Source organism: Sorex araneus, chromosome 4, assembly GCF_027595985.1.
Source record: "Sorex araneus isolate mSorAra2 chromosome 4, mSorAra2.pri, whole genome shotgun sequence".
In the NCBI taxonomy this organism is placed as follows: Eukaryota; Metazoa; Chordata; class Mammalia; order Eulipotyphla; family Soricidae; genus Sorex; species Sorex araneus.
In genome coordinates this window covers 123,540,886-123,568,623 of record NC_073305.1, presented here as the reverse complement: position 1 = coordinate 123,568,623, position 27,738 = coordinate 123,540,886, and the positions used below count along the sequence as shown (strand labels likewise).

The window sequence follows — 27,738 nt, the reverse complement described above, 5'->3', positions numbered from 1 at the left end:
AATGGGAGAGAAACTGGGGACACTGGTGCTGAGAAATGTACACTGGTGGAGGGATGGGTGTTGAACACTGTATGACTGAAACCTAATCATGAACAGCTTTGTAAGGGTCTATCTCACAGTAATTCAATTAAAAAATGTATAAATAAAGAGATAATTTATTTTGGGGAACCAGCAAGACATCTAGTGTAAGCATAAAAGAGCAAACATTGTAAGTCAAGTCAACAGATTTCAACCCTTATTCCACTAGCAATATGGCCTTAAGTAGTTAACCCCTCTGTGGCTGAGTTTCTTCCATTTGTAAAATAATCTTAATAACACTACCTATTTCAAAGCATGGTTTCAATGAGTCAATATTAGAAAATTTCTAAGAAGAATGATAAAAACAAAAAGATGTGTAAAAATGTTAGCTGATTCATTCAGTGTAAAAAAAAAACACAAAACAAACAAACAAAAACCAAACCTCTACCGACTTCAATTTACCTCTTATTTCTCATCAGTATTTTTTAATTACCATCACTTTAGATATAGGTAGCCCTATTTTGTTTTATGCTTTTTGTTTTTTTCAGAAGGAGGGAAAGTAACCTTTACTATTGAATGAGACATTTCCTAATACATCAGAGATCTTCCACATACATATTTAGATACTTTAGTACCTAGTAAGTATTTGCTTACAAAAAGTATGTTCCTATTAAAATAATTTAGAAAATATATATATTAATATTATATGCATCATCAAGAAAGAGCCAACTGAGAATAAGCTAAGAGATAAGTTTGTAACTGTACATCACGGTGATTCACTAATAAAAAAATTAAAAATAAATAAATAAATTTAAATAAGTGAAGAGAGAGAGAGAAAGAGAGAGAGAGAGAAGCCTTGGGGCTGGAGTGATAGCACAGCGGGTAGCGGCTGACCTGGGTTCGATTCCCAGCATCCCATGTGGTCCCCCGAGCACCACCAGGAGTAATTCCTGAGTGCATGATCCAGGAGTAACCTTTGTGCATCGCCAGGTGTGACCCAAAATGAAAAGAGAGAGAGAGAGAGAGAGAGAGAGAGAGAGAAGCCTTAAGGCAGCAGAAGTAGAATTTACGGTATTATAAGACAGATACTTGGCTACTTAATACCTGTGCAGCAACTCACAATACCCAAAAAGAGAGAGCGAGCAAATGGGAATGCCCTGCCACAGAAGCAGGGTGGGGTGAAGGGACAGGGTGGGGGTGATGGGAGGGATGCTGGGACCATTGGTGATGGAAAATGGACACTGATGGAGGGAGGGGTACTTGATCATTGTGTGACTGAAATGTAAGCATAAAAACCTGTAAGTCTGTAACTTTGTCTCACAGTGATTCACTAATTAAAAAAAAAAAAGACTGATGCTTGGAAGGTAGCCCTTTTTAGAAAGTTTTTTTAAATGCCAGTTAACTTTTATGAAAAACCTAGCTTAGTCCCCATTTTTGTTGACCAAATAAAATCCAAAGAGTATTTTTGCACTTACGGCAAAAGGGAAAAACACAAATAGCACTCTAGTTTGTTTTAGAGCAGCCATTCTAAAAGCAGGACACACTTTAAGAAGGTTATGTCACTGCCAAGCTCTTTTTCTTGGCACTGCTTCATACAAATTTGTGCATTTATTATATCATTCCTACCTTTACCAGAGCCTGTGTTACTGTAGGTTTTCTGTATTACTTGGTATGATTACATAGGCTTTTGGAGATCTGGAAATACTATTTATAAATTTCCACATAAAATACTGATGATTGCTTCTCCATTTTATACCATTTCTCCTTAAAGTTTCATAGTAATGTACTTTGTAGATAGTGGTAAAATCTGTACTGAGATACATAAAAGAAGTGAAAGTAATGTGATAAGTGAAAGTAATATGATCAGATGACTTATCAAGTTTCATATTTTACAACGACAATCAAGGTAATTTAGAATAAAATGCATTTCCTCTCTCCATAAATAACTAGAACCTAACAGTATACATTTTATTATTATTCACAGCTTGTTGAAAGAACACTTTCTCTTTGTTTTATTCCCCAACCACTTTTGAGTTAAACCTTACTCTTTTTTGATAGCCAAGGTATGAAACAGTCTTCTTCTTGAAGGAATAGAAATGGAATGAAGAGAAGACAAACAATGATCTATTAAGATCTACATCAAGTTTGAAATTTGCTTGTGAACTTTAGAAAGCTTAAAAGAAAAGAAAAATAACAAGATGAAAGTCACAAATTGGGAGGCTGCTTTCTATGATCACTTTAATCTGCCCTTTACTGTGTATCACAAAAAAAAATTTACAAGTCCTTGCTCTTTAATTGTTTATTCTACACTAAACAAAATAAAAGATACATAACAATTCTATAGTAACAGGCAGCAGAATAATAGGTTCTTTACTTATGTAGCAAATACGACCTGAACATTACATTATAGACATTCTTCTTGGTACATGGGAGATACAATATTATCTAATCAAGCACTGTAGCACTTTCCTCCCATTTTTCATCTATTTGCTCAAGTGGGCACCAGTAATGTCTCCATTGTGAGACTTGTTGTTACTGTTTTTAGCATATCGAATATGTCACGGGTAGCTTGCTGGCTCTCCGAGGAGCGGAGGAATCGAACCCTGGTCAGCCACATGCAAGGCAAATGCACTACCTGCTGTACTATTGCTCCAGTCCATTATCTAATCAAACAGAAAAAATTCTCACATTAATGAGAATTGGTCTTCTCATTAATAAATATTGAAAATACATTGCATTGTTCCAAGAAATGAAAAGTTTCTCTGAAAATGATAGAAAAAGTACATAAGATCTGAGTGAGGGATTTATGTAAAAATATATATGTATTTTTACCGGAGTCTGAAAACAGATACTATATACAATTCATAATTGTTAGATTGGTTAGAGTGGCGTGCCAATGCATCACTGTATCACTATCATCCCCTTGTTCATTGATTTGCTCAAGCGGGCACCAGTAACATCCCCATTGTGAGACTTGTTACTGTTTTTGGCATAGCAATTATGCCACGAGGAGCTTGCCAGGCTCTGCTGTGCGAGCGGGATACTCTTGGTAGCTTGCTGGGCTCTCTGAGAGGGGCGGAGGAATCGAACCCAGGTCAGCCGCATGCAAGGCAAATGCTCTACCCACTGTGCTATCACTCCAGCCCTCAAATGAAATTAAAAAATTTTAAATGTCTTCGTCCTATATTAGTTCACATTTTGAATGTTGGAAGCTTATTAAGGCTATTGATATGTCTTGAGTAAACACTTAATTCAAAACAAATTATATTTACATATATATCACATCACTTGTATAGTCTTTTAATTCCAAGCAACGTCAGAAAAAAACAGGATCCCACAAATAATTAAATACCAAACCAAACAATAAAGCATTTTCTTTCTGATATTATACACTATGCCCATATGAGCTAAAACTCTATGTAGGAAAGACCAGATTAGCAGTTCAGGAGGATGTCTCATGGTCTCTGAGAAACATAATCATCTCTTCAGGTCTCCATATTCTCACTTCCGTGCAGCAGTGCCCATTGTTGAACCTACTGGTTTTTAACCAAAGTGGCTGATTCTCATGAAAAATCACTGACAAAGCCTGTGAGAGTCTCTAGATACCAGAAATTCTGCCGAGTGTTAGCACTGCAGGACACTGCCCACAATCAACATGGAGAGTTGGGACAACTATATGCTGGGATGAGGAGCTGATGAGTTACAACAATAAATGAAAATAAAAATATAGGGAGTTACATATAATTTTTAAATCCTTTACCAATTAAAGGATTGTTTATTTGGATTGTTTATTATAATAAATCTATAAATTAAGTACAGAAATATTCATACTATCCAATGGACTACCATTCCATCTTATATATCAAAGTACTATTACATTCTTGGAGTTAGAAATTTAAGAACAAATGCGATAATTCTCTCAATTAATATTCTTTAAATGCTTGGAAGTATTTTTCCCTCTTGAATTTATTTACTTTTCTAATGAAGAGTAGATTTAGAAAAGTTTATCAAAACCATAATTGTGTATTTTCCTCAAGTGTAGCAAACTCTGCATACTGGGTTTTCATTCTACTACCATGGCAAAGGGATTATTTCTCTCCCAAAAAACCTGAGAAATCTAATAAAATTGATTTGTTCTCCAAAACAGCACTTCTTCAGTTCCTGCAACATATTTTTATTTTGTAATTAAAAAATAACTGATTAAGTTTCATAGAGGCCATTATCTCCATGTAACAATTTTAACCAGAAAATTTCAGTAAAATATGAATGAAAACATTTTAACACCACCTAGGATATTCCAGAGAAAGTCTTTTATCCTGACACCTTGAATCTATGTTTGCCTCACAGGTAACATTTTTAATTATTTAAGCACCAGTTAAAATTGTTGGTGTCAGCATGATCAGTAATTACAGCTTTAATAATCACAGGCATCTGATTCCAGCTGCTCTCATCTTTGATATAAATGTGAGCAACAACCCGGAGGACAGGAACTGACAGGGAAAGAATACAGCTGGGGGTCAAATTAATGCTGATGTGTAGTAGTGTTCAGTCAGACACATGCTGAAAAGTGAGATCACAAGACTGAGAAGAGTGAATGTTCTTCATAAAAAAAAATAGCTCCTGGGCCAGAGAGATAATACAAGCAGGTAGAGTGCTTGCCTTGCAGGCAGTCGACTTGGGTTTGGTCCCAGGGATCCCAAATGGTACCATGAGACCCACCAGAGTGATCCCTGCGTTCAGAGCCATGACCCAGGGCTCAGTCAGAAAATAAAAGTAAGCAAATAAAACATTTTCTACACACGAGAATGGTGTTGAGGGTACTTTATTCATTTAGGGGCCACACTGGCAATACTCGAGGGCTACTCCTGGCTTTCTCCTGATAGAGTTCAGAAATCAAAGAGTGCCAAGACTCAAATACAGATTGTTTTGGTGAAAATCATGTGCTCCAGCCCACTGAGCTCCCTCTATCTCTGAGAACTGCATTTTACCTTAGGTCTAAAGAATTTGGCTAAAAAAAATCATACTAAATGATGGCTGGAGGAACCAGTTGGGATGGGAGATGCATGCCGAAAGTAGATAATGGAACAAACATGATGACCTCTCATTGTCCGTGTTGCAAGTCATAATGCCCAAAAGTAGAGAGAGAGTATGGGGAATATTGTCTGCCATAGAGGCAGGGGGAGGGTTGAAAAGGGGGTACATACCTGGGATATCGGTGGTAGGGAATGTGCATTGGTGGAGGAATGGGTATTTGATCATTGTGAGATCATAACCCAAATATGAAAGCTTGTTACTATCTCATAGTGATTCAATAAAATAAATTTTTAAAAATAATTTTAAAAAATCATACTGTCAATAACCTTTTATCTTTGAGAAGTTTTTGAAAGATCCGCATACTTGTGGCCAGAAAGATAGTATAATAGATAGGACACATGTTTCACATTCATTTGACTACAATTCAATACTGGCAGCAAATATGGTCCTCTGAGCACTGCCAAAAGTGATCCTTAAGCACGGAGCCAAGAGTAAGTCCAAAGCATAACCAAGTTTGGCCCCCAAACCGAATTATCTGCCTACTAATTTCACTGCCAAATATGCCTTTTGTTTTTTTCCAGATGTCTGAAAGAATATTTACACACATGGTAAAGGAAAAACAGCAGGATGATCAATGTAATCAACTGTAAATAGAAAAGAGAATGTACATGTATATGTAAGGGAAACATATATTCTAAGATACTGTGATCATAAAACCAAAGGCCTGCCAATGAAGGCAAAGCCTCGGGGACATATGCCCTCATTTCACTGGCACACGCTGTGAGCAAGACATCCTGCTTCTTTGAGCTTGTACTTTCTCATATGAAAAGAAAGTTTGTAGATTTATTTAAGGCTTTGATGAAACTATCCAAATGCTATGGGTCAATGAAAATGGATCAAGTTGGTATAAGTTAGAAATCTTGGCAGAGTAGCATAAAACTTTCTTCCTCTTTAAAATAGAATTAAGTATAATTCTATTTATGGATCCTGAGTGAAAACAAATTAAAAAAGAAGACCTTTAAGAGCTAGTTTTAAAGATATATCGAACCTGCATCTACCATAAGTCAAATCCATTTTGAAAAAAAGATTAATGGGACCAGAGTAGCCCAACTAGATGATAAAATCATCATGTTTCCTAAACCATGTCAGAATCACACCCAATGACTTTTTGTTTGTTTGTTTGAGGGCCATGCCTGGCAATGTTCAGGCTTACTCCTGGCTCTGTGCTCAGATATTACTCCTGGTGAGACTCAGGGGATCATATGCAGTTCCAGGGATCAAACCTGGGTAGAATGCATGCAAGATAAAAATCCTACTTGCTATACTGTCTCTCAGGCCTCAGATCTGATAACTTTCTAAACAGAGATTAATCATTTTATTTAGTAGGAAAAAAATAACTAGTACTTAAAAATTGGTACCAAGTCAGGTTGGGCTGGAGTGATAGCACAGTGGATAGGGCATTTGCCTTACACATGGCAGACCCGGGTTCGATACCTCCGTTCCTCTCGAAAAGCCTAGCAAGCTACCAAGAGTATCCTGCCTGCATGGCAGCGCCTGGCAAGCTACCCATAGTGTATTCAATATGCCAAAAACAGTAACAAGTCTCACAATGGAGACATTACTGGTGCCTGCTCAAGCAAATCGGTGAACAACAGGACAACAGGCTAAAGTCCTACCAATTTAGGTTAAAAGAACAAAACACATATTTTCACTATGCTTATTTTTCACCTAACACAGTGCTGACTTTTTTAATACTTCAGCTGAATTTTGTTTGTTATTAGAACATGTCAATCACAAAAGCTAGACTTTTAACAACAGTTTCAGAGAATGCTATAGTTTGAAATTTCAACCTGGAAAGCAAATTTTTTAAAAACAGCTTGAAATATTTATTTGTTAAAAAAATGAAATGAAATCTAAGAAAGACTAATGAGCAATCAGTACACTCTAAAGCGAATCCTAAGTTGTTAATTGTCTCATATAGTAAACCAGATGGTTTATTACTCTGAAGTATGATCAATTTTTTTTTAAATTTTAATTTATTTATTTTTAATTAGAGAATCACCGTGAGGGTACAGTTACAGATTTATACACTTTTGTGCTTATACTTCCCTCATACAAAGTTCGGGAACCCATCCCTTCACCAGTGCCCATTCTCCACCACCCGTAAACCCGGCGTCCCTCCCACCCTCCCCAATCCCATCTCCCCCCCACCCCACCCTGCCACTGTGGCAGGTTATTCCCTTCTGTTCTCTCTCTCTAATTAGCTGTTGTGGTTTGCAATAAAGGTGTTGAGTGGCCGCTGTGCTCAGTCTCTAGCCCTCATTCAGCCCGCAACTCCCTTCCCCCACATGGCCTTCGACTACAATGTAGTTGGTGATCGCTTCTCTGAGTTGACCTTACCCCGGAACGTGAGGCCAGCCTCGAAGCCATGGAGTCAACCTCCTGGTACTTATTTCTACAGTTCTTGGGTGATAGTCTCCCACTCTGTTATTCTATATACCATAGATGAGTGCAATCTTTCTATGTCTGTCTCTCTCTTTCTGACTCATTTCACTCAGCATGAAACTTTTCATGCCCAAGTATGATCAATTTTTGATTGTGCATTTCATGTTTCTATTTCTGATTATATATTCCACACCAACTACTCATCTTTCTTTTGTTGGAATTCCAACAATTTGTGTTAGGGATTATTACATAGGACTAGATGACAGATATAGATGTATTACAGTTATATTTTTCCTCTATAATGTTCAGTGAGTACATCAGGACATGAAGTATCTCTCAATGAGCCATATAGTCAATAAAGTCTGCTGAAGGAATGAGCTATATCAATAGAGAGTAAGAATGAATCTTACTGCATACAGGAAAATTAAAATTTCTCATCTTCTTGGTTTCTATAACTTAGCTAAATTTCTATTCCAACAGTGACAAAGCCTTGCCTTTGGGAAATTTGTTCAAGCAGAGACATGGCATGTTTCTAGGATTTACCTAATGAAAATGTCACTAGAGATGAGCTGTTTTTTCTCTCTGTACCTTTTCTTGCTTCTTGGTGCACCTCCCTTTCTTATTGGAAACTGGAGTACAATAATCTATGCCTAATCACTAAGTTACTATAGCTCTTAAGGCTCAGTTTAATTGCTCATTCTATCTCTAGGCAACTTCAATACCAATCAAAAATTGTATCACTGACCCAGAGTTTTCTATGATTTCCAAACGTGCAATAATCTCCTAACTGATTATTCCTTGAACACCTTAGAAACAGTTCAAATTTAATACTGCCATAACCACATGAGTAATTTCCTTCACTCATTTCAACGCTCCCCAAATTGTTCATTTCCTAGAATTTATTTATTTATCCATGAGTCTTCTCAATAAGCACCCCATTGTACGGAATGTCCCTACTACCCACCACAGACACTTGTGTGTATTAGGACCACCATTCATGCAAATGGTGCCTCCATCCAAGCTGTCTGAAATAGCACCCCTGCTCACATAACTATATATAATGGCACACCATCCATGTAGATCTAGGAGTTATTATCCTTATCCTCAGTATTAAATCCTTCGATAAGCCCTAAACAACTACCAAATGGCCTACTCCTTTCCTTATCCTTACCTCCCTAGGCCAAATGGTCACCATCACCTCTGATCTGAACCAGAGTAATATACTTCAGTGCCTTCCTAAATGTATTAACACTCTCCTCCAATCAGGAAGTACTGTTAGTCTTCCAGTCATGTCACTTTCTGATTCAAACCTTTCTCAATGGCTTCCCACTATTAATCGGATAAAGACCCCTGATACCCTTATAGATCCTTCTTTACCAACCCTCCAGTTCCAGCAATATGTGCTCCCCCCCAAAAAAAAACACCCACTTCAACTCTCTGTACCCCTATGTAACTTTTGGCCAGTATGTTTCCTCATCAAACTTTCTGAGACTCTGCAAGTGATTTTTTTCTTCCTTTATCTGAAGCAATCTCCAATCTGACTTTCATCTCATTAACTCTTCACATCCTCATCCTTCCAACTCCATTCCCTCAGGGCAGACTTCCTCACACACTCAGCCCTCAGTAAGTCCAAACCCCTTTTTCACTTTTCATTGCACCATAAGTCTCTTTCAACATTTATCTCTATTGTCAGCTTATCCTTATTTGTTATATTACTCGAGAAATTCTCATATCTTTCCACTACAGTGTCAGCACTGAGATGAGAAAGACCTGATCTACTTTCCTCACCATTAAACCAACAGTCCCTGGCATACTACCTAACATCTAACAGATGCCTAGTAACTAGGTGCAAAATAAGCATTCTTGACAAAAATAAAAATATTAATGAGGAAGCAAGTAATGCATTTATACCCAAAAACACCAATGACAGCATATTTAAGAAACAACAAAAAGCCATACTAATAAAACATTCGTCCACAAATGAGAGCATGGGGGGTGGGGTGTCACACAGAAGAACAGCTATGATTCATGGGATATTGTCATTAGATATTCAGTACTGAAAAACAGGCTGTCAGAATAATATTTTCTACATCCTCATGACACATAAGGAGAGCGGATGATGGAAAGAATTTCCTGCTCTCCTAAATAACAGGAAAGTAACTTAGTTCCCCAGTCCCTTTTCATTCTACCAAAGGATAATCATAATAGCAAAAAATATACTAAGTAACTTCTTTGTACTAGACAATGAAACTTATGTTCATTATTATATGATTATTCTGTAGTTTAACTGGGTTTCATTATTCCCAAGTACAAATAAGGATACACTGATTCAAAGATATAGAAAACTTTCCCAAAACCAAACAACCAGGAAATAAAAGAACCAGGATTCTACCTTAGGGTGATCTATCTCTAAAGTTATTCCACTATTATACTCAATTATTGCTACCACACAAAGAGAGAAAGACTGTTGGTGCGGGAAATGTGTACTGGTGAAGGGATGGCTATTGGAATACTGTATGACTGAAACGCAACTATGAATAACTTTTTAAAGAGAGAAAGGCTGCTGGAAGCAGAGAGTGTATGAACTGTGGCTAATGTAAGTGGCTGGTAAAGTGGAATGTGAAAGCTCTTTAATATCATTGATAATCAAAAAGGTCACAGCAACTGCAGCTTTTTTGATGCTAATGACTTTGTGAGTCTAGAGGCTTTTAGAAAAGGGAGAGAATGGAAACCAAGTTTCTAAAGATATTACTCTAAGCACAGTTGATCAGAAGAGAGGAAGAAAACTAAAGTGCTATAGAGAATAGTATAGAAGCTGAAGTACTGAGGACTGAATGGAAGGAGCCACAGATGGGCTAGGGCAGCAAAGGACATAAGAGATACTGTGAAGAGGAAACTGACAGGGCCTAAAGACTGAATATTGAGATAGCACCCAAGTTATCTGCAAGAAAGATGACACACACACAAAATATGGTGACATTTTAATTTTATACAAACATGTTGCTCCTTTAACCCACAAGTGCTAAGCGTGTACTAAGCACTGGTGGTACAAAGTCAGAGAAAAACATTCAAATGTCTAGAAAAGGCAAATTTATTCATGCTACAGCAGATTGGAGATGACCTAGATGAAACAGGAATCACTGCAAAGAAGCAGAAGGAAACTTGGAGGGGGGGATAAAAATATTCTAAATGTGGATTATAGTGATGTCTGCAAAACACTATATGTTTACTAAAAATTAACTGTGCACTTACAATGGTTGAACTTTATATTATATAAATATTCCTTCCTGGATCTGAATAAAACAAAAAGTAATGCAAAATAAAATAAACTGAGAGTGAAGAGATGGGGGTGAGGGAAGGGTTATAGTTTTAAACAAGGTATCCACTGTGGCATTCCCTGAAGTTACACTTAAACAAATACCTTAAAAGAAGGGGACATCTAGGATGTAAAGTATTCTAGGCAGAGGACATCAGGAACTATGTGCACACACTCTAAAAGACAAAAGAGAAACCAGGGCAGGAGTGAACAAGGAAAGTATTAAAGATGAAGGTAGGAGATAAGAGAGAGGATATATGATGTAGAAAGCATTTTGCTCTTGAGAGGAAAGCGCTTGCAGTTTTTAACCAAAGAGAAGCATGGCCTAATTCAAGGTTTCAAAGGATTACTTCAACTTCTGTGTTTCAAGGAGACTAAGAAAGGCAAAGGAGATCAGGTGGGAAACTGTCATCATGAAAAAAAGCAAAAAGAGATGCTGACTGGGGCAATGGTGGTTGAAGCAGAGATGGCAGCGGAGGAAGATGATTGAATTCAGGGCATTCTTAGGAAGGAGAGCACCAAATACACCCACTCCTGTGCTGCAGGTTCTGAGAGAAGGAAACCAAGGATGACTCCAAGGTTTGGGATCCAAGCAACGAAGTATGGGAAAAGTCTGAATGGGCTAGTGTTGGATAAATAAGCTGAGCATGCAACATGTAGAAATGTGGATTTATTCCTGATACTAGGGCTTTTTTATCTTTATGAATATATTATTAACCTTATAATTTTTAAATTTTTATTTCAAATGGCACTAAATTTAACCAGTCTGGAAAGCTCCCACTATTCATCCAAGCTAACAATAAATAACAAAAAAAGCCCCAATGATATGAATTGGCAGTCATATTTCCCTACCTGGTTTTCCTTAAGTAATGCCTCAGCTGGGAAAATATCCAATCAATGAATTTTGGATGTTAATGAAATCTACCCCTCAAAAACATCAGTTAGAGAAAAATTCATAAAACACTACAAAGAAGTGAAAAATTCAAAATCAGCCACTCTTGTAAGTTACTTCCCCCTAGGAGAAAGCTATTATCAGGATGAAAGAAGAAAAGGATACTTTCCTATCTGGAGATTAAATAAAACCTACTCTCATTTCATGATGTCATTTCTTATATTTATAAATTCAAATTTTTGTATCTGTATTATTCTCTTTCATTTGTTCTGCACATTTGGCCACTGAACTTCCCTATGTGGTCATTATCATTAAAACACCAGTTAGAAACACACATTAGACTCAGCAGCTGTGTCCAAGACCATTACTTCCGACAAGTAATTTTGGCACAGATGGCCAAAAAGATGATTTTGGCAAAATGGTCAAGTGCTAACCACCTAATTAGGGTGCAGTTTCAAAAATCAACTGATGGTAAATGCAACTGAACAATTACCATACAATTTCTCTCTCTCTCTCTCTCTCTTTCCTATCTTCTTCCTTTTCTCCCTCTGTGTGTATATATACATATATTTTTATGTCTGTGACATAAAAAATAATACTATTACACCATAATTCTAATATTTCTAACTAGAACACTTATCTAATTTTCTAGAGAGAAAAAGATAACTCAATAAGTAATTCCAGTTCTAAAAGGGTTATTCTTTTCTTTTATTTTACTTTATTTTATTTTATTTTATTTCAATTTTATTTTATTTTGCTTCACACCCGGCATTGCACAGGGTTACTCCTGGCTCATGCACTCAGGAATTACTGCTGGTGGTGCCCAGGGGACCATATGGTATGCTGGAAATTGAACCCTGGTCGGCCACCATTATCATCATCATCATCAACATCATCATCATCATCATCCCATTGATCATTGAATTTCTCGAGCGGTCTCAGTAACATCTCCATTCCTCCTAGCCCTGAGATTTTAGAAGCTTATATTTACTCATCCTTTCCAATGGTGCCACATTGGAGGCTCTTTTCAAGGTCAGGAAAATGAGACTTATCATAGTTACTGGTTTGGGCACATGAATACACCATGGGGAGTTTGCGAGACTCTCCCATGTGAGCAGGAAACTCTCGGTAGCTTGCCAGGTTATCCCAGAGGAGAAGTAGGTTATAAGATGTTGCACGTATTCAGATGAGCCTCACTCATGAAGGAACTGGCAGAGGAACCCAGGTGTGTGGGACCCTGGGCTGAGACCTCCAAGACTGCTCGGATTGTGACTGGGCCTCTTCAGCCCAGATTCCCCATTTTCCAGTAGCTAGGTGGTCACACCCAGGGACTGCCCCTGGTGCCGTGTAATCCCACCAACGGTCAACATCCAGAGACTATAAAACCAAGCTCCCGGAGCCTCGAGACATCACATACCTCAAAATAGCTCACAATAACTTGCTATAATTAGACAACATCCTCACCATGCATAACTCTGATCATGTTCATTGATATCCAAAACTCACTTAGAATTACACAAGCTGTATCATAACAAGGAGTCTTTTACATCTTATCTATATAACAGGATTTAAGAGTTGCTGTTCTCCTCAGAATATCTGATAGTCAAAAGTTCTTATACATTTAGTCTCTGAGTTAAGAAGGTCATATTTCCTACAGAGCGACATGTTCCAGACAGTTTCCGAATGCAGATTATTACATTAAAAAGCCCATTTAAATTTTCAGAGCCCAATCTGAACAATCTCAAAAAACAGAACAAATGACAATTCAAAATTGTCTCCTCTCTCTTCCCACAATCCTGCCATAAAGCTCTATAGTATTCTGCAGCAGCTCACTACAGACCTGTTAATCAATGACTCATAGGATTTTATCCACAAGAGAAACAGCATTCTCTCATTGGCTTACATAATACCATTTAATCACCATCAATGTGCTATATTTTAAAGGATATAAAATAAAAAGCATCCAATTTTATCTTACTAATAAATGTACATTTTAATCAATCTACCTTATTATTAGACAATATAAAATTCAATGAGGACATTTATAAAGATGCTTTGTGTAGTCAGTTGTGTACAAATTTGAGAAGAAAATCAGAACTTCTGACTGAATAATGAAGATGTTTGTCACATATAATGACTTCTAACCCGATGGGGCATACACTGTTTTGTGAGACTTCAGTGTTTAGTTGGTCAATGAGTGTCCAGACAGCTATGTGCCCTCAAAACTTATTTAACTTGCCATTGTTTATTAATGATGAAGAAAAAGGTTGAAATCTGAGGCCTAATTCAGGTAGTGTAAATAGTTCTTGGAATGTAGGAATGAGTAGAACAGATACAAACCATGGTTCCAAAATCAAAGGTATCAGAATCATCCAGGAAAGGTTCTCAAAAGTAGACAGTGGGAAAAGAATAGAATAAAATAGACATAGCGGGGAGCTGGAGCAATAGTACAGTGGGTTAGGCGTTTGCCTTGCACGCAGCCGACCCGGGTTCAATTCCCAGCATCCCATATGGTCCCCTGAGCACCGCCAGGGGTAATTCCTGAGTGCAGAGCCAGGAGTAACCCCTGTGCATAGCCGGGTGTGACACAAAAATAAAAAAAAAAGACATATCCTTAATGTCAAAACACATTTCAATACAGTAAATACAGAGGCATCCATGATCTATATTTTCAAGACAACTCCAGGGCATTCTGAGATTCTGTCTGGCTATACACCTCTGAACATACTTTTAGACCTCTGAACATATTTGTGAATAGTAATATATATGACATTTCTACAGCAAGTTCCTAGAATATGTGTTTCTCTGTTTAAGAATGCCCAATCAAAACCAGTGAAAAAAACTTTTAATATAAAATCATATTTAAATATATATACACATATTTAATTTTGTTCTCACAATGCTTAATGTTATCCAAATTAATAGAGCGGACTTACAAATTCAATATCCTCAAGTGAATTATCCGCAGTTCGCAGAGATGGAAAGTCAAGGAAATTGACTACATAATGCCCTTGCTTTTTCCATCTGCCTCCAGCCCTTCACCTCATCCTATTCTGCAGAAATACTACCAGAAAGGGATTTTCAGCTCTGCTCCATAAGAGCAGCTAGTAGCAACCTTGAGAAAAGGACTTATTAACTCTGAGACTACTTAAGAAATTTTGTTTTGCTGTCATTCTCTGTTTATTTTGAATAGTGATGCTCAGCAACAAGCCAGCAATGTTGTCTCAGAGCTTATTCCTAGATCTTCTCTGAGGGATTACATCTGACAGGGCTCAGGATACGTGGTGCCCGGCGGGGATCAACTGAACCTGGGTCAGCCCCATGCAAAGCAAGTGCCCTACCCACTGTATTGCTCTAGCCTCTGCTCATTCCTTGCATGAAAATCATCCTGAGATGATCCTGGTAGGTGCAATTCTACCATATAGAAGGTGTCTCTCCTGAAACTCTCAATACATTCCTATCCCTGAGATCAATCCAGAGGTTCTAAGTAAGAAATGAAGTTGCCATTCATCCTCTTAAAAAGAGATCTTGAGTAAGTGATACCTGGATTTCCTACACATTTTTGTCACAGTCCAGCCTATCAAGCAAGCTTACTTAATCTGAGTTTCAAGAGATCCTCTAAAATACCTGCTCTTATGTCGTTATTAAATACATACATATATATTTTAAAAGCAAAATTTAAGGGTGATGCTACTACACAGTGAAACCATGTAACTCACTTAAGGAAGGAGAAGAAGAAGGAGAAATAGGAGGAGGGAGAGGACAAGGAAGAAGAAAAAGGAGAAATAGGAAGAGGAAGAGAAGGAAGAATGAAGACAAGGAGGAAGAGGAGGAGGAATAAGAAGAGGAGAAGAGGAGGAGAAAGATAAGGAATAGGAGGAGGAGAAGAAGGAAAAGAAATGGAAGAGGAAAAGGAGGAAGAGGAGGAAGTTGCCATTCATCCTAGTATGGGTGATATACTACTACTTTAGATAGTAGAAAGTACTATCTAAAGAACCCTATCTCTGTAAGGTAGAGTTTACCTCTGTAAACCTCCTGGCAGTAACAAATATTAAATACATTAGCATTCTATTTTAAAGCAATTACTGCAATCTAGGACTGGAGCGATACCACAGCAGGTAGGGCGTTTGCCTTGCACAGAGCAGACCTGGGTTTGATTCCTCTGTCCCTCTCGGAGAGCCTGGCAAGCTACTGAGAGTATCCTGCCCACATACCAGAGCCTGGCAAGCTACCCGTGGTGTATTCGATATTAGATCAAGCATGAAAAGAACATTTAAAGAAAAAACCTTCTTTTAGGGGCTATCAAATGGAATAAATGGAGAATCAAGAAAGACTCATCAAAATAATTTTTTTCACTTTGGTATCTACCTCAATTATGAACTCGATTTTATAAAATAATACTATAAGATAATACTATAGTTGTCACTTGGGTAGTGGTTGAGGATATTTAAATTTAAAGTAGGCTTTTTCCAGGAATAACTCCTTAGCACAGAACCAGGAGCAAATCCTGAGCATTGCCACCGCTGGGTTTGGCCCCCAAACAAAACATACAGAAAAATTAGGCTTTTCCCCTACTAATATGGCTGTATTACTTTGCTGGTCTGTGCATTCAATGCACACATAAAACCTGGCACTGATAGCATCTTGACTATGGTATTTCTTTTCCTTTTTTCTTTTTTACTATTCTCTACTTTCTATTACTATTACTAATACTATTACTATTTTCACCTATTTGGGTTTTTTCCTTTTCATTAATTTTTTAAATTGAATCACAGTGAGATACACAAGTATAGAGTTGTTCATGATTGGGTCTCAGGCATATAATTTTCCAACACCTGTCCCTTCCCCCCTTTCCCCATGGCAGGCACTTCTCTCTCTCTCTCTCTCTCTCTCTCTCTCTCTCTCTATCTATCTATCTCTCTCAGTATTTTCATGCTTGATCTTCTATCTACTGCATACCACATTTAAAATAATTCTTTCTTCAGGATCCATGTAGCAAAGAAACAGAAAAAGCTGTTATATGTTTGCTATACAATCACAAATTCATCATTAATAATGCTCTACTATTTTATAACGTTAGACTGCAGAGGACAATGTCATCACCACCCCTAAAAATACAACTGACTTATTAAGTCACACACCAGGGGAGCAGGCTCTGGGCCATAGCCTACTGATGTTCAGAAACTACTCCTGGATCAGTGCTTAGGAGTGACTCCTGGTGGTGCTCAGGGGGACAATCTGGGGTCAAGGATCAAAGTAGGGTCAGCTGTATTGCAAGGCAAGCTTTCTAGCCCTGTAGTATCTTTCCAAATCCCCTAAGTTACAACACTGCTAAAGAAATATTGGAATGCTTCGTTACATGTATAGCTATGCCCATGACAGAGCACAGCAAAAAAATCTTTTCTGTAGGGATAACCTTTGTTATGTAGCATATGGGATAAAGTAACTTCACTTGGCATATGGAGTCCTAAAAAGTACTACTTGTGCTACATTGAGCTCCAAGGCTCATTCTCTTCTGCCTATGTTGCCATGCACATATAACTGAAGAACCTTTCTATATAAATGTTCTTCATTATCATTGCTACAGTGCAGTGACCTGCTACAATTCCCACTGAGATCTGGGTTACTCCAGGTCCCTGAGCTAGCGAGGTGACCTTGAAAAAGTCTAGATACATTAACCATATCTGAACTCCTAGGTTGTCATAAAACCAACTGATTTTTTTTTTTAAGCAGAGGAAGGACTCTGACATTTGTGAGGGTTTGGAGTATCTTGTCAGTAGAAAGAGCAGACAGTGCGGCAGAGGAAAAAATGGAAAAACAGATTTGAATTGAGAGTGTTCTCTTTGGGTAGGCTTTAATCCTATCTGACTTAAAAGTGCATTTGAGGAGTTTTTACTTTGAGCCTGGTGAGCTCTTGACCTTTTCATTGAATTTACATAACCAGTGAGAAGGAAACATAGATCTGTCTAGAAAGATACAGGCAACTGGAACTTGACCTCAAAGAAAAGCTTAGCCATCTGGACCTACCTGGTACATGGTAGTGCTATTATTAATTCCACAAGAGACTTTATCTATAATGGGGATCCCCAATGAGATACTCTAATAGCGATCCAGAAATTGACCTATCCAAGAAAAAAACTGACCACTCCGCACTTTTCTCTCTGGCTAGACTGGGGGTCCAGGAGTATAGAAAAGAGAAGGAGATGGCTTTTCAGAGAAGTAAGACATCTCCACGATTAACCCCAACATACTTGTCTCTCTCCTCAGGAAGGTCCACGCAAGCTGCCCTTTGCTCACTCAAAAGTCCATTACACGGAAGGAATAGGTCCTCTCTAAGACTCACAGACTGGCTTAGGACAATTTACAACAAATGAAACAGACATGAAATATAAATAAATTCTATCCTTGTTTTGAGGAAAGCAAAGGTAGGAGAAGGCAAAGGCAACTAATAAAAAACTAATCATTAGATGTTTCTAGTTTTGTTCTCTTTTGTTTTTGGGTCATACTTGACAGTGCACTGAGGGCTCCTCTCAGCCCGTTGCTCAGAGTTCACCACTAGTTTGTGATTCAACTTTGTCCCAGCAGCCTCCACACTCAACCTGCACCATATAGATGGAGTAACACCATATAGATGGAGTAACACTGTCACTCCACCACAGCAGTTCCCCAAGGGAACTGTAGTGTCAGGACTCAAATCCAGGCCTTGTGTTCCAGCCCCTGGAGTTATCTCTCAGGACAGAATAGCCTTATATAACCCTCTAGTCAAGGTAATAGAACTCCTGCTTTTAGCTATTAGGTGAAATGAGACACACATATGAACAAGGAGAGCTAGCGGGGTCCCTATTTGTGAAAAATTACATAACCCTCCCTTGAATTCCCTATGGAATCAATAGGAACAGCAGCACTAAATTCCTGGTGGAGCACATATAGAACTGGTATATATAACTGGACTGTAGATAACAAAGTCAAGAAGTATCAGAATGAATATCTAAATCCAGATTTAAGGCTCATGTTCTTCTGGCTATGCTATAATCCATATATATACACATATACATATATTTGGAGAATGCAAACTCACAAATAAGAATACTAAGCAATAATTTCAAATGCAATATGAGAACTTTTATCATTAAAAAAATTGCAAAATGCCTCCTTTTCTGCTTTTGGCATCTGTCCCATTCGCATTATCCCCACTAAGCAATCAGTCAAGATGGTATTATTATTTGATCTATGCAAATCACGTTGTACTGAGTATACACTGAGGGTGGGGGAAGAAGAGTCCTAAATAACTGGAACTAGCTTATCTGGCATAAAAAGTAGAATAAATTACATCTCAAATATGCATGTAGGAGAAAATCAAGAGCCTGTGAAAACTGCCAAAGAGTTTCCTTCTTCCATTAAAAATCATCTTATCAGACTGGTAATTTCAACTCTGCAAAACTATTTTAGACAAAGTTAGAGCTTTCAGTGTTTGTGCCATATGCAAACTAATCTGACTTGAAGTCAAGTTTTCAAAACTATTTTTTTACATAGTTCTTTTAAACATCTTGCCAAAATTTATAGTGCCATATGTCTAAATCAAGTTAAATGTATTCATGTATTTCAATGTGCATACGAAACAAGGCAAGAACAAGAGAAATAGGAAGAAAAGTTGAGTGCATCATCCATCTCAGAAAAAAGATTTTAGCAGAAGGTAATGGAATAAAGGTTCTTATTAAAAATGGCTCTTATTTCTTGATGGTCAAGAAAAAGGAATTTTTGTTTGTTTGTTTGTTTGCCACACCTGGAAGTACTCAAGGCTTATTTTCTGGTTCTGTGCTCAGCTCACTCCTGGTGGGCTCAGGGGACCATATGGGGTGCAGGGGGATTGAATTTGGGTCAACTGCATGCAAAGCTATCACCCTACCCATCATATTTCCTCCTGCCCTTCAAGGGAAAGAATTTAATTGATTAATTCCACTAAGAGGCAAAATTTAGACGTCCTAGTATAAATCTTCATGTTCTGAAATTCTCCATATTGGAAGATATTCTAAAATGCTGGGAACTAGCTATATAAGGAATAAAGGGAAACTAAGACTCTGCCTGATACAGAAATACATTCAATAGAGCCTCCACTGTCACCAAAAGAACATGCATAAGAACAAAGCTGGACTCCTCACTTCATTGTCTACAACATATTCTATTACTTGTCAAATATAAAAGAACACATCATTATGCTGGCTTCTATCATACCAGAGGGGAATTAAAATCTCTCCGACTTTAAAACAAGCTCCTGTAATGTCAAATGTCCTCAGCATTAGCTTCTTGCTAGCTATGACATGTTTTTCTCTTTTGTTCCATCCTGTTACCTTGCGCCATTCTAGCATGTAGCTTACCCTCCTACTCACTGTAATTCTGGCACTTGAAACCAAGTCCTTGTCACATTATTTTGTATTTCCATGCAGGTAATAAATAAAAAGACTGACCCAGTCAGGGTTAGGAGACTATACTTATTTATCATTAAAGGATTCTATCATTAAAGGGCTGGCAGAGATTTTTTTAAAGTAGATAACATACAGTGTACATTTCCCCTCATTTGTTTTGCAGTTCTGAGATGAGGGTTTTATCAAAAGCTTTGAATACTAACATCTCAATCTGTCCCTGAGAAGTGTGTGATGTGTTGTGGCCCTGGTAATCCCCAGTACCTCTGGTCCAAGCAATATCACATGTTCCGGGCTAAGTATTGAGCCATCAAGTCCAGTTAGGGGAGTCTCGCTGGGAGTAGTCTCTGGCTGTGTGGAGCGCTGCTTGGGTAGGCCCATTCCCCATGAACAACTTCAGTCCGTAAGAGTCCCCAGAACCTTCAAGTCTACACATGTATTAAGAGAATATGTTTTGCTAAGTGAAATGAGTCAGAGAGAGGGAAAGACATAGAATGACTATACTCATTTGTGGAATATAAAGTAATATAATAGGAGACTAACTCTTAGGAACAATAGAAATAAGTACCAGGAGGATGGTACCACAGCATCAAAACCGGCCTCACATGTTGGGGGGAAAAGGCAGCTGGGATAGAGAAGGGACCACTAAGTAAATAATGGTTGAGGGCTTGCTTGGGATGGGAGATGTATGCTGAAAGTAGACTATGGATCAAACATGATGGCCGCTTAGTACCTGTATTGCAAACCATGACACTGAAAAGGATAGAGTTAGAAGGAATGTGCCTGCCACAGAAGTGGGGCAGGGGGTGGCGGGAGGGATATTGGGAACATTGGTGGGAATGGAGAACGGGCACTGGTGGAGGGATGAGATCATTGTATGACTGAAACATAATCACCAAAGTTTGTAAGTCTGTAACTGTTTCTCATGATGATTCATTAAAAAAAAAGAGAGAGAGGGAATATATTTACACAGACATGTTCAGTGTGAGTGTGTGTGTGTGTGTGTGTGTGTGTGTGTGTGTTGCGCGCGCATGCGCAGTAAAGGCTCTTCCCAGACTCTGCTCAGGAGGCCTGGTACCCGCTGTTAGTGGTTCTCAGCCAACTGGGCTCTCAGTTCAACAGGAGGCCTGAGGATGTGGTGCTGTCCAGGCTCTGCAGTGCTGAGGGTGTCTCAGGCCATCACCTGGGCCTAGGGACCTCACAATGCATGGGGGACCTTGTACAATCTCTCCAGCCCCTGATATGTTCCTTTTTTTTTTTTTTTTTTGCGTTTTGGTCACACCCGGCGATGCACAGGGGTTACTCCTGGCTTTGCACTCAGGAATTACTCCTGGCAGTGCTCAGGGGATCATATGGGATGCTGGGAATCGAACCTGGGTCAGCCGTGTGCAAGGCAAATGCCCTACCCTCTGTGCTATCACTCCAGCCCCTGATATGTTCCTTTTTAAAAAATTTTTTTCTCTGCAAAATCTTACTGTTTTTGAAAATTCAGATTTTTGTGAACATCAAATGAATTCAGTTGACTATGTATACTTTCCTCCCACAGAAAAATGATGTTAGAAGAGGAAATTAAGTGCCAGGCGTCGGGTGTTAAAAATATAGATGCACCTAAATACATTATACTGCTTTATAAGTATTTGCTGTGTACCAAGCTCTTCGATTCTCCAGAACAATCAATTCTATACTCTGATTCTTCCCTTCACCTACAATGCCGATTAGTCTCCTTCACCTTCTTCTTCTAGTCCCCTCCTATAAATCCTCAGTTCCATCTTCTTACTACACTTCACTTTGGAGAACATATTTCTCCCATCCTTTCAGAAAAAATGAAGAATTCATCAATATCAGATACCAAAAGCATCATCCTCTCAACTCACATTTCCAGAGATTGTCTGGGACTCTCTCATCTTTTCATAGATAAAGGGATCTTCATTAATACAATCAGATCAGCCATCAAGGTCCAACACTAATCCTTTTACACAGGACTTGCCTAATCTCCACAGTCAGTATTACATTTGTTTTCTTTATCTGTGCTTCTATGGACTCTTGCATGCATTCCTCATATAGTATTTAACACCAGTTATCTCAAAAATTGTAAATATGTATATGGCTATTATCTGTATTAGGTAAAAGCCAGAGGAGCATGGAATAAGTAATTTTTGTTTTTAGTTTTTTGTGTTTTTTTTCTTTTTGTGTCACACCTGGCAATGCACAGGGGTTACTCCTGGATCTGCACTCAGGAATTACCCCGGCGGTGCTCAGGGGACCATATGGGATGCTGGAAATCGAACCCGGGTCGGCTGCGTGCAAGGCAAATGCCCTACCCGCTGTGCTATCGCTCGAGTCCCCGAAATAAGAGTTTCTGCTAAACTTTTCTTTCATTAAACTAGTTTAACTTCACATAATTTTGGATCCCTCCTCATGAATTTAGAAATATGATGCCAATTTTATAGAGACATTGTGACACCAACATGAGAAATTATTTCTCGTATTGCATAGAGAAGAGAGTAAAAAGGCAGAAGGTGCCAGGAGCAAAATGTTTGCTGTGAAGCCATGAGGGCACAGATATCTCCTCTGGGATTTTGTTACATTTGTATTAACTAACATTTGAATAGCTCTTGACTTGGGACCCAATCCACTTCTGTGAAATGAAAACTAAGAGGCATTCATTTATTATTAAAGCATCCTGCTAGAGGCTGGTTTTAGAAGAGAACTTTTAGAAGTTATTGGCCAGTTCTTAGCTTTTATTTTAAACAACTCTCAGGATTCACCAAAGACAGCACTCCTTTCTGGCTACCGGGTCAGCTTCCGTGAAGATCACTGATATCTCAGGAGCTTCTGGAAAAGTGACTGTTTCTCAAAATATATTTGCATTCATTTCAAGATCATTGAAGAGGCAAACAACAGTTTCTATGCCAATATGCTTCAATGGAATGTCCCCTTGAGATTGCATTTATGTTTTTGTTCTTTTGAAATTGAAGTATTCTTTTAGTGAGTTTTATTTCATATTTTTAGAATCTTGAGACCACACCCTACTGTGCTCAGAGTTTACTCTTGGCTCTAAGCTCAGGGATCACTTTTGGTAGGGCTCAGGAGACCATAATGGGGTGCCAGAAATTAAACCCTGGTCAACCATGTGCAAGGCAAGCATCCTTCCCCCCGCCCCCCGTATTATCACTTCCCTGACTCCTCTATGGTGAGTTATAACTAACCTAAGGCCTTAACAGAAACTTTTTATTGAAAGACAGACTCAAACTACTCCTTTCCTTCCCTGTCCCTTCTCCTCTTCTTTCTCCCTCACTTTCCCTCGCTTTCCCTCCCTCCTTCCTCCCCTTTTCTCTCTCCCCACCTTTTTCTCTTTCTTGTCTCTTAAGCTGTGTAGGTGACCCCAACTACCAGTGATTTGGATAACTAGATTGGTCAGTTCAATGCAAGGGCCCAGTGCCCCAACTCCAGCACTACTGGGGGCCATGAGGGCCAAAGCTGGGGGAGCAGCAAGGGTCCGGGTGTGGATGCTATAGCAGGATTGAACTTAACCTGTGCCCCTGACCCCTGTTTTGTCTCCCGGGACCAGGAATCCCCCTTTTCTAACCAACAATTATTTTTCCTTTCCTACGGTAATAGATTCTCCGCTATCCCTCTGATTTCTATGCATCTTCCTTCACCCCCAAATTAAGCCAGGAAAATATATTTTGTTTCATAGGATTGAAAAACATTACTTCGGAGATTAAGTCGTAAAATCTGCATATAAGTGGATCAACATGGAAAGTATCATGTTAAGTGAAATGAGTCAGAAAGAGAGGGATAGACATAGAAAGATTGCACTCATTTGTGGAATATAAAGTAGCAGAATGGGAGACTAACACACAAGGATAAAAGAGATAAGTACCAGGAGATTTGGAAGTATGCCTCACATTCTGGGGGAAAAGACAGCTCAGATAGAGAAGAGACCACCACGTAAAGAGTGTTTAGAGGGCCCGCTCGGGGTGGGAGATGCATGCCGAAAGTAGATTATAGACTAAACATGATGACCACTCAATACTTGCATTGCAGAGCACAAAACCCTAAAGGAGAGAGAGAGAGAGTAAAAGGAAATGTGCCAGTCACAAAGGCAGAGGGGGGGGAGTTTGAGGGGATGGAAGGGATACTGGGATCATTGGTGGTGGAGAACGGGCATTGGTGGAGGGATGGGCACTTGATCCATTGTATGACTGAACCATACGCACAAAAATTTGTAAGTCTGTAACTGTACTCCATGGTGATTCATTTTAAAATAATAATAAATAAATAAATAAATAAAAAGAAAAACACTATTTTATTTTTTTTGCTATTTGGGTCACACCTGGAGATGCACAGGGGTCACTCCTGGCTCTGCACTCAGGAATTACCCCTGGCAGTGCTCAGGGGACCATATGGGATGCTGGGAATCGAACCCGGGTTGGCACTTGATCCATTGTATGACTGAACCATACGCACAAAAATTTGTAAGTCTGTAACTGTACTCCATGGTGATTCATTTTAAAATAATAATAAATAAATAAAAAGAAAAATGCTATTTTTTTTTGCTTTTTGGGGCACACCTGGAGATGCACAGGGGTCACTCCTGGCTCTGCACTCAGGAATTACCCCTGGCGGTGCTCAGGGGACCATATGGGATGCTGGGAATTAAACCCGGGTCGGCCGCGTGTGAGGCAAATGCTCTACCCTCTGTGCTATCGCTCCAGCCCGAAAAACACTACTTTTGAAGCATTGTGTCCACTTAGCGTTGAGTGTCCTTCCACTTTCTCTCTGTGGTATGAAAGAGACCTAGGAAACCTCAAAAACAAACTTAAATCTATTTATTGGAGAGCCAACATAGAATGCTTAGTGATTTTAACATCAAAGCCAGGAAATGCTTTATTACACTTATAATGAGGGATCTATGTGTTCCTATCACTATTCTCCTAGTGAAAAAGAGCTTACAATTGACTGAGAAAGCAGTCGGCACAGAATGGGAACTGGCAGGCCCTGTTGTGCTTTTTTGATGTGTTCCTAACAGTTTTTAAGGACACTTCACATTAAAAAAATTTTAGAAAATTGTTTCCTTGAAAAATATAAGTTTGAGTGTTGGGGTGGCAATTTGAGAAGTCCCCACCTTTATACTGATACACGTAGGGTCCAGGGGCCACAATTAACAGTCCCTTCTCTCCCTGTCCTATCTCCAGTAGGACCTACTCTGCTGTGATTTCACCTGTCAGACCCCAACAGAGTGGAAATGCAGATAACAGACTTTTTTTTTTCAGAATCTGAATCCATAAACAAGTTTGCTCTTCCACTAACGCTGTGACCTTCAAAAATCTCTGAGGGTCAGGTCCCACCACACTAAATTAAAGAACATTCCTTGAACTTTTGAGATCGCCAAAGAGATCTTTTTTAAAGTACTTCATAAAATGTAATGCAGAATGTTTATCATCTTTATTCAGTTCCCAGTTCCTGTCAGTGCCATAAAACCCACTCTACCTACTTCAGCTACCACTAGTTTCCTTGTTTCTTATAGTATTATACTCCATATGCCAGTCAGAAGTCCAAAATAAAATTATTGATATATTTCCTTGTTTCATTTAAGAAGTAGAACAGAGGGCCAAATTTCCAATGAAAATGAAATAAACATTTTGAATGCTAATAGATCTTTACGAGGTCATGTCTACTTGTGGTAAAGTAGCAAATTAGTGCTAAATGTGATTAGTGGATGCTGAGCTCATCAAAGATTGTGTTATACAAGTTCACTCACTAGGTACCTGAGGCCTCAGGGGACAGCCCCGTTATCTGGGCCTCCTATGAGATACGATATTCACTTAGGGCCTCAGTGCTCCAGCAAAGGATCCAATTCAAAATATTCAACAGGATCTATAAAGATTCCTCCATGGGATCTGTGCTCTACATTTTAATATAAGCACTAACAATTTAGAATTAAGAGTTTCAAGCTAGGAAACATACTTTATCCCTCTACATATTTACATATCTACATAGGCAAGGATCCAAGCAGATTCGGTGAAACTTGAATTAAAACAGAATGTTCTTTAGGAATGGACCAAAGTGCAGAAAACTGCACTTGCACAATGAAGCGGTAGATACAGAACAGTTAGCAAAGATGCATGCCATGACTGCTTGCATTGGGAATTCATATTTATTCCATGCTGGCCACTTTACAACAGTTCATCCTTGTGGGAGGAACACAATTAATCCATCTTCTACTCTTAAGGATAAAAGAATCACTCCTGAGGAACTGCAAAATAGAAAGTGAAAACCTAAGGGAAGAAGGGATTTTAACAGAAGGCAATTTTCCTTATACTCTCACCAAAATCGAGAGTAATTCATTATTCAAAATACAATCCGTTGGGGATGGGGGGGGGCGGGAAATGTACCTGCCAAATCCTTCCTAAAGCATCACCATCTAGTGCAACTACCGCTTTTCCTGAAGTTGAATGAACCCGTCACCGAAATGCAGATTTAGAAACGCCGAATTACCCCACCGTCCTCCCCGGTGTAAATTTTTAATTACAAAAAAAAAAAAAAAAGACAACAGCATCATTTAGAAACCAATTCTTCCCATAGATGTCCCAAAGCTGGTGTTTAAGCAAGTCTCCTTGGCAACCCGGGAGCACAGTACATCCTCGGTTGGGGGGCAGGGAGGTGGCGGGTGCGACTCTGGGGTGGGAGAATAAGTAACCGGAGTAGTAATTGCTCCCGCTAGACGAGCTGCAGGGGCTGCCTCGCCTCTGACATCTCAACTCTGGTCTCCCCCACACTTGGCACACCAGCAGCCTCCCTCCCTCTCCTTCCGGGCTGCAGGCACCGACCCCCGAACAGCATAAGGAGAGAGACAGGCTTACCCGACGGGGTGAGCGGTCTGCTGGGTTGGGGACCAGAGGCGGCAGCGCGGGCACCGGGCTCTCCCAGATGCACAAAGGCTCTGCTTCGCCCCGCGCCGCGGAGGGCGACAGACACCGCAGTAGTTTCGCTCTACGGCTTTGGGGATGCAGTTGTGAAGAAGAACCAGCGCCTTAGCCGGTGTCCCAGTGTGTGCGCGCGGGCGAGCGTGTGTGTGTGTGTGTGTGTGTGTGTGTGTGTGTGTGTGTGTGTGCGCGCGCGCGCGCGCGTATGTGTGTGTGTGTGTGTGTGTGTGAGAGAGAGAGAGAGAGAGAGAGAGAGAGAGAGAGAGAGAGGGAGAGATGTCTGTGCGCGCTCCCGGACTCTCCTGCAGGAGGGGGAAACTGTGTTTCTTAGTAAATAAAAGGCAGCAGCCAGCACTGCAGGTGGCGCATCTGGCTCGCGGTGCCTCGGGCGGCCGCGTCAGCTGCAGACGCACCTCGGCGGACCCCGGGGCGGGCTCAGCCCGGAGAAGCGGCTCCGCCCTCTCCCGCCCCCGGCGAGCCCGCGCGCGCGCCCCCGCCCCCTCCGCCGCCGCCGCCGCCGCCGGGGACGCGCGCGCGGCCCGGCCACCCGCTCCGCTCGTCACCGCGAGTCGGCGCGCGTGCCCGCGCCCCCCCGGAAGTCCTCCTGCGCCTCCGCGCCGCCCCCGGCCTTTTCCGTGCACCCGCGCTGCTGCGGGCTGCGCTGCGCTGGGTCTCATCCAC

At 39.8% G+C, this 27,738-nt stretch overlaps 1 protein-coding gene across 4 annotated transcripts in view; it reads right to left on the bottom strand.

Annotated features, from left to right (window-relative positions):
• The window catches only part of KLHL32 (kelch like family member 32), a 226,852-nt gene extending 199,553 nt beyond the window's left edge, over nucleotides 1–27,299 (bottom strand). For 2 of the 4 annotated variants that reach the window (XM_055136569.1, XM_055136572.1), the window contains exon 1: nucleotides 26,995–27,238. The gene's annotated coding sequence lies outside the window, so the exon portion shown is untranslated. Of the gene's footprint in view, nucleotides 1–20,389; nucleotides 20,443–26,994 lie in introns of those variants that run through there. The other 2 variants (XM_055136574.1, XM_055136570.1) reach the window with 2 other exon arrangements.
• Between the last annotated feature and the right edge of the window lie 439 nt (nucleotides 27,300–27,738).